Source organism: Anser cygnoides, chromosome Z (assembly GCF_040182565.1).
Source record: "Anser cygnoides isolate HZ-2024a breed goose chromosome Z, Taihu_goose_T2T_genome, whole genome shotgun sequence".
Taxonomy (NCBI): Eukaryota; Metazoa; Chordata; class Aves; order Anseriformes; family Anatidae; genus Anser; species Anser cygnoides.
Window position 1 is genome coordinate 2,916,630 of NC_089912.1, and position 7,053 is coordinate 2,923,682.

Consider the following 7,053-nt stretch of genomic DNA (forward strand, 5'->3'; position numbering starts at 1 on the left):
ACTAAATAATCATGGGAACTCAAGCAACAACCACAACCCACACATATAATGCATGAAACCATAAGGAGCACATATATATTACATTTCTGTGGTAACACATTCACTCAGGAAGTCCAAGGCAATGATTAGACTGTTAAAAAAATAAATAAACGGATAACAGAAAACCAAACACATGCACACCTCTGTCTCTGCCTGCCACTAACCATAAATCCAAGTGCTGCTAGAAAAGCTTCAGAATAGTGTTTGCAAAATCAAAGTATCTCTTTTTATTAAACTCTTAAAATAATCTTCCTGTGTTTTTCTGATTTACTAAATACACTGCAGATGTATTTTGTAATGTGCTATATTACTATAACTCATCTTCACTTTTTATTCTCCAAGTTGTATAAGGCCATTGTGTAACACTCCTCTCTTCAGAGCTATCACTTTGTGTCATGGTTCCTTATCTTTTCTTGCCATTTTTCTCCTTGGCTTTCATTTTCTGAAGGTATCATCATCTGAAGTCTACTGTGGCATTTTGAATCAGCTGTTATATTGATTATAAACTTTAAGCCAGCTATCCTCTTTCCCTTCAATTCTATGCCAAAAAAAACCACCTTTGATCTACTCCTTGTACTTTCAAGCCACAGAGAGAACATTTTATGTTGTCTACATTGGGCTCTGAGGTACTTCAAAATGTGTGTTATTTCTTTACTATTTAACAAATTCACCTTTTGCTGGAGGAAGGGATAAACTAGGACACCCAAACACACTGCAACAGATCAGCTGAATATCTTTTAAAAAAAGGAGCGTGTGATTACTACTGACTGTACATAGCCCAGAAAATTCTTGTGTAAAAGCTGAATATAGTTCTAAACTAGAAATACTTTCCCTTATGTTTTCTTCTAAACTTTCCCTTGAAAATTTCCTGCAAAGTCCTAATACACCCCATACACTTTTTTCATGTTACCCTATATATACAGAATGAGTTCTTCTGACTCATTTTCTTTCTTTAGAGGAAAAGATTCTGAGTATTTGGGAAGCAGGAACACCATTCCACTATTCTCCCGAGCATAACACAACCTACTCTTTTCCCTCAGACATTATGAATGTGCTATTTTTCCAGTACTCTAAGGCCATCATCGTGTCACAGCACTAGGTAACACAAAGAAATTAAAGCACAGCCCTTTATAGTAGCAGAATAACTTCATTTCTTGTAAAACTGGATTTTAATTCTTCAGTTGTTTCCCATCTACTCCTGTTAAAGCTGTATTTCATTTTCCTAGCTGACTGTATACACATTGAGATGTGCTCTTCTCTCAAGCTGATAATTTTCCATAATTATAAAACAACAGTTTACATTCTAGAATTCTGTCTTGTTCAGTTTCTCTAGAAAAAACAGGCAATATCAGCAGTCTTCTGAGGACTTTGATCATCTACATTTTCTCAAGCACCCTAAACGATCATTCCTTAAAATGCAGAACATATGTTTGTTTTTCTAGTAAGTATTCTGGGGGGGGTTGGCATTATCTATAAATTCCATAGAATCACCCTTAAAAATGCATACAGCAGGCTCTTCTGGGGAAATCCCAAGCACAACTGACTGCAAGCATTCATTCAGCTGTTCTAGATTAGCTAGACTTGCTGATTTGCAACAGAAGAGATGTAAGGGTCTGAAAAAAGACAACCCCCCCCCCCCCCCCCAATCGATCCTTAAATGTCTGCCTAGCACAAGAGAACTTCTACCAGCAGATCTCAGACATGAAAATGAAAACCTGGGACTGCTATGGATTTTTTTTTTTTCCCAGAGGGATAAAGACCAGGAATTTTCTGAAACACAAACATAATGATAGAATATTTTTTCACAATAACTCTGGTAAATTTTTTTTAGGTAATTTATTCACTGATACATGCCAGGGCAAGAGTTACAAATCAGAAGTGTATCTGCAAGGCAGATTATTTATCTCCAAAGGGTAAGTACAATACTGTACAATTTCTTTTATTCTTGGCTTTCTCCCATATACATTTTTGTGCAGGGAAATACTGTTAGAATTTGAGGACTCAAAAGTGATGGTATAGTTTAATGTGTTAGCCATCAAATCAAGACTGTTCTTGGGAGCTTAAAAGCTAAATAAAAAGATATTAACAATATAAAATATATTAACAATATAAATATCAGGTGTCCGTGGAGGAAGAAGATATTGATAATAAAAATATAAATCAATAGAATATTAAATGCAAATTTCAGAAATTATCTATTTATCTATATATTGTTTGATCTTACCTCTTCTCTCAGATATGCACAAGTTTTTACAAGCCAAAACCTTGAAAACCTAGAAGAGAAATCCTAGAAGAGAAATCTAGTTTTGGTTTAAAATCAAACGTAGTTTAGGCTTACAATATTATCCTGGTTAATTTGTGCAGGCTGCTCATACACACTCTCACATACTCTCATACATACGCATGCTTACATACAAACAAAATTACGTGGAAAATCTTTTGAACTTTGTAGAAGAAGCAGCTGTGCACTTGCAGTTGTCAAAGTCCCCAGCTGTGCCTTCAGTGTAAGATCATGGAATACTGTTTCCAGATTGTCAGGAGAACATATTAATTTTGCACCATATTCTGATCCTTTTACACTCTTTGTCATGAAAAGGAGTATGTATAATGAAGAGAACATGAGAGGCATTAACATTCGGTGACAACTCGTTCCACTGTCAAGAATAGCCAAGAATGTCAAGAATAGTGGTCACACAGTGGAAAGTGGCATGCCTACCCAGTCTCAAGGCCAACATAGTCAGGAAGACTTAAAAACAACGTGGCACTTCTACATTACGTTTCTTTTGAAAGGATTATATCACATGCAGATACAAAGATAACAGTATGATTGACAATGAAACAAAAAATATAATTTTGAGGAAATTGCCAGTGTGATTAAATGAATTCCAAATTTCCTTCTTTTTTTCTAAAACTTTAGAATTACAAAACAATTCTGTCTTGAGATATTTGTCTTGTCCATGCATCTCTGCCAGAATCATTGAAGGAATGCTAGAATACAACCCCCCTTGAAAAATAATTTCAAATCCCATAGTGAAAAATGACATATAGTACGGCATTAAAAAGACAGCCCTTTTTGTTGTTTTTGAAACCCAGTTTTCCATGTGCCATCCTCTAACCCACAGGATATTTTGCAGCTAGATGGTAAGGAAAGGAATGAAAAGAAAATGCTGAGCAATGCAAACACTAACATTATTTGACCATCTGAATTCAGCTACATAATTTTCAGCTGATTTTGAATGGTTGAACATGTAAATTACCCATCCTGACTGCCGCCAGCTGCTGCTGTAGCAGCTGCTCTGCCTGGCCTCCAGACCAGCCCCTTATCCTGTTACCAAGCACAAGTTAGAGGGATAGATAGAAGTTTCCTCCAACAGTTGGCAAAACACTTTCTGACTTCCTGAGGTGACAGAATACAACCCTGGAATGCCAATGATGCAAATGCATTTCACACCTCCTATGTTTTTTGGGATTTGGGTGGGGGGGGACACGGGACATGACAGGATGGACAAACAAACAAGCAAACAAAACACTTTCTCCACATGATTTACTCCTTGTCTTGCAGTAACAAGCTCCAGGCTCTTCACATTTATTTCTATCTAACTCAAGATTTTGTGTTGGTGATCTAATAGCTCTCCACTGCTTAATCTCTCACCAAATCTTTGAGGATAAATTACTGCCCTGCTCTTTCATACAATAGGTGTGATGGAAGCTTAAACACCCTGCTTCTGCAGGTTAAGATCATAGGGAAAAAAGACATTTTATCTATCATGCAGTAGTAAGAATCAAAAAATCCCATAACAGTAAGACAGGGATGGCCCCAGGACTTGGGCTGGTAAAGAATTCAATCTACATTAAGCTAGAAGAAATCAAATAAGTATTTCTTCACAGTTTCTGTGCTCTCAGGTTTAGAATCGTTGATTTTCTAGTCATATTAAAAGTGTCAAATATTCACATTCTACTTATCTGTCCTTACTCTGATGACATAATTTTCTTCTACTGATACATCCCAACACTTTGGATGGAAATGGGAGATAAAATGAGGAAAACACTATCAAGAAGAATCTCCTGAACCATCAAATGCAAAACCTCGTACCTCAGGAGTACATAACATATGACATTTTCATATGTTAATCAGATACCAAACTTCTGAATGAGAAAGGGCAACAATAACAGTAAAACAATGTCTGTGTCTGGATAGATATCATTCTTATTATCATTCCTCACAAAGCAAATAGGTGTTCCTTTCGTCTGCTAGAAAATCTCTTCCATGATTCTCAATTTGACCACCTTTCCCCAGGTGACCCTTATCTTCCCCCATACTCCCTTTAAGTGTTATTCTAGGAAGTTCAATGTTATTTTCAAAAAGAAGACATTGAACTTTGTGTGTATCTAAGTCCCATCTAAAGCCTTGATCCTTCATAGTAACCCTTCATACAATAGTGCATACTATATATATATATATATATATTTTTTTTTTGTCAAACACACAGTATTTAAGTTCAGACCAAATGCAAGAGTATCATGGAAGAGGATCTTTACATTCCTACTTTGTGGGTGGAAGCAATACAAACCATTAGAGTCATAGAAAGTAAGGTACTTGAATCAACCTCGCCATGCCTCGTAGTCTAAAGGAACAAATGTTATAGGATGACAGCTTAGTCCTTTGTCAGTATTTGCAATATTATTTATGCAGCTGAGTAAATAGAGTGAATTACCAGATGACTCAACCTCCAAAACACCATAACAATATATAAGTAAATAAAGTACTTCCTTCACACCAAGAAATCGCACACAGACTTACATCCTCACTGAAAAAAATTGATTGAAAGCAATTTGAAAAGAAATAAATGCAATTTGATTTTTTTTAAAAAACTCATCAGATCTGCTATAGTTCCTGTGAATAGACAGATCTGATTTATTAAGTCTTTTTAACCTTCAAAGATGATTAGGGAATCATTTTTTGTTGTTGCTGTTGCACAAATGGATAGATACATTTCCCGGCAAGTTTTGGAGACAGAACGGTAGTAGGTACAATTAATTCAGCACATATCATTTACTGCATCCTCGCTTCTTTCACAGAAACTCTTGCCAACTGATCCCAGGCAGAAGATTGGCTTTGGTTCTGCAAGCAGCTGCTCATCTTCCCACTTTGCTGGAGGTAAGTTGTCACAGTAAAGCAGCTGCTAAAAGAGTGGGAGGGAGACACCAATGAGCAGAAACAATTGTGTTGATAAAAAAAAAAAAAAGGCAGGAAAAAAATAAAGGAGCAGCAATCTCACTTTTTTTTTTTTTTTTTCCAAACAGATTGAGTTATATATACTACATCTTATTCACCTAAAAAGAAACAGTGTGACCACAAGTTAACCTTGAAATATGTGAACTCTTGGAAATCTACACAACTCTTATAGCCAACAAAAAATAAATCTACTGATGAGATATTATTCTAAAGATAATGTGTTTTGTGATCAGATTTGACATACTTAGAGATCTGAGGTTTGTGAATATTTAGTGCAGAATTAATCGTATCTGATTCTGTTTTAAATGTAGTAAGCCTTGTTTGCAAGAGGTAACAATTACTTACCTCAACGCTTGTGTAAGAGTTCCTAGGCTCATGCTCAAAGAAAACAAAAGTGAGGAGAAATCAGAAAGAACCTGGAATCTCATAAGTCGAGATTTGAAAAGACAAATCCTTATATGTAGTATTACTCCAGAGAGCAGTGGTACTCTCTTTAGACATAAGAAACTGACCTCATAATTTTATTTGGGGAATTAGTTATGACCTTGACATGTCAAGGTAAAATGCCAATTATCACATGCTTCTAATGTTTTATTTAGAAGATTATTAACCTATGGATTTAAAAAAAAAAAAGTTAGAGCCTGAATTATTTTAAATAATACGTGAGACAATCTGTATTTGTTAAAACTTTCTGAAGTACTCTAAACTACTTGTTGAACTATTATTTCAAAAAACAGAAGCTGCAGAAAACCAAAAGTTGCATAATGCCACTTACAGAAGACACGCTGCATTTGCAACACTTTAAAATTGCAAGTTTGACTTAGCCAAAGGGTTTTTATTTAGTTAGTTCATTTATTTACTTATTACACAGAGGCTGTGCCTTTCCTCTAATAATATGAACCGAAGATAGAGGACTTTTAGGAAAATTCACAAATATTAAATATGGACATTATTGATCAGTTAAAAAACTAACAGCTGATTCACATGGGCTGGGTTTCAGATATTCAAGCAGAAGGGCAAATTACATTCCTGCTGTGTAAAAAGTCAATAATCTACATAAAGTAAGCATCTCTTTCATTAAATATTAACAGGAAAAAAAAAAGAAAGAAAAAAAAAAAAGAAGGAAAGAGACCCAGAAGTTGCGGAGGTATAGCTTTCATAATATTAGAGCTTTAATGCATGATGTAATCCAAGACTTGAAATCAGGATCAGAAAACACATGTAAGTGGCAAATTTTAAAGCATAAGAATTGTATATAAGTGTAGGTTAGCATGTGCACTAATGTCCAGTCTCAGTACCCTGATTACCTACCTAGATAATGAAAAACACATAACTTGGTGATGAAACCTCAAGTTCTGTGACTTGTAAGGAACAGCTAGACTCAATGAGTGACGCTCCCTTCAATATGGTCCATGAAATAAATAAAGCAATATCTATGCAGCTCACATTCTGAAATTTGTTTCATACAATAAAGTAGTATATAGATTTAAATTCTAGTCCTCCTTTCCCAAATTACAACAATTATGTTTTTTAGAACATCTGCACTATTTTTTTTTGTCTTTGCCTGTTCGTGGTTCTTTTTTTTCTTCTAGTTAAAACTAATGTTTTGTCTATTTGTTACTTAAGAGAGATTTAGTTGAAAGGTTTTTTTTATTATTATTAATATATTTTTTTTCTGGCTTAAAGGAAATCCATAATATCTATAAAGACTAGAAGAAACAACACACCAAATCTAAACTGGCACAACTAGGTGGCATGCATATGTATGGTATCTACAT

The 7,053-nt window shown here is 35.0% G+C and overlaps 1 long non-coding RNA gene across 1 annotated transcript; it reads left to right on the forward strand.

Annotated features, from left to right (window-relative positions):
* Positions 1–1,716: 1,716 nt before the first annotated feature.
* Positions 1,717–6,728, forward strand: LOC125180167 (uncharacterized). Its single transcript, XR_007158512.2, has 3 exons — positions 1,717–1,952; positions 5,119–5,197; positions 5,344–6,728. It is a non-coding gene; the product is annotated as an uncharacterized lncRNA (long non-coding RNA).
* The last annotated feature ends 325 nt before the right edge of the window (positions 6,729–7,053 follow it).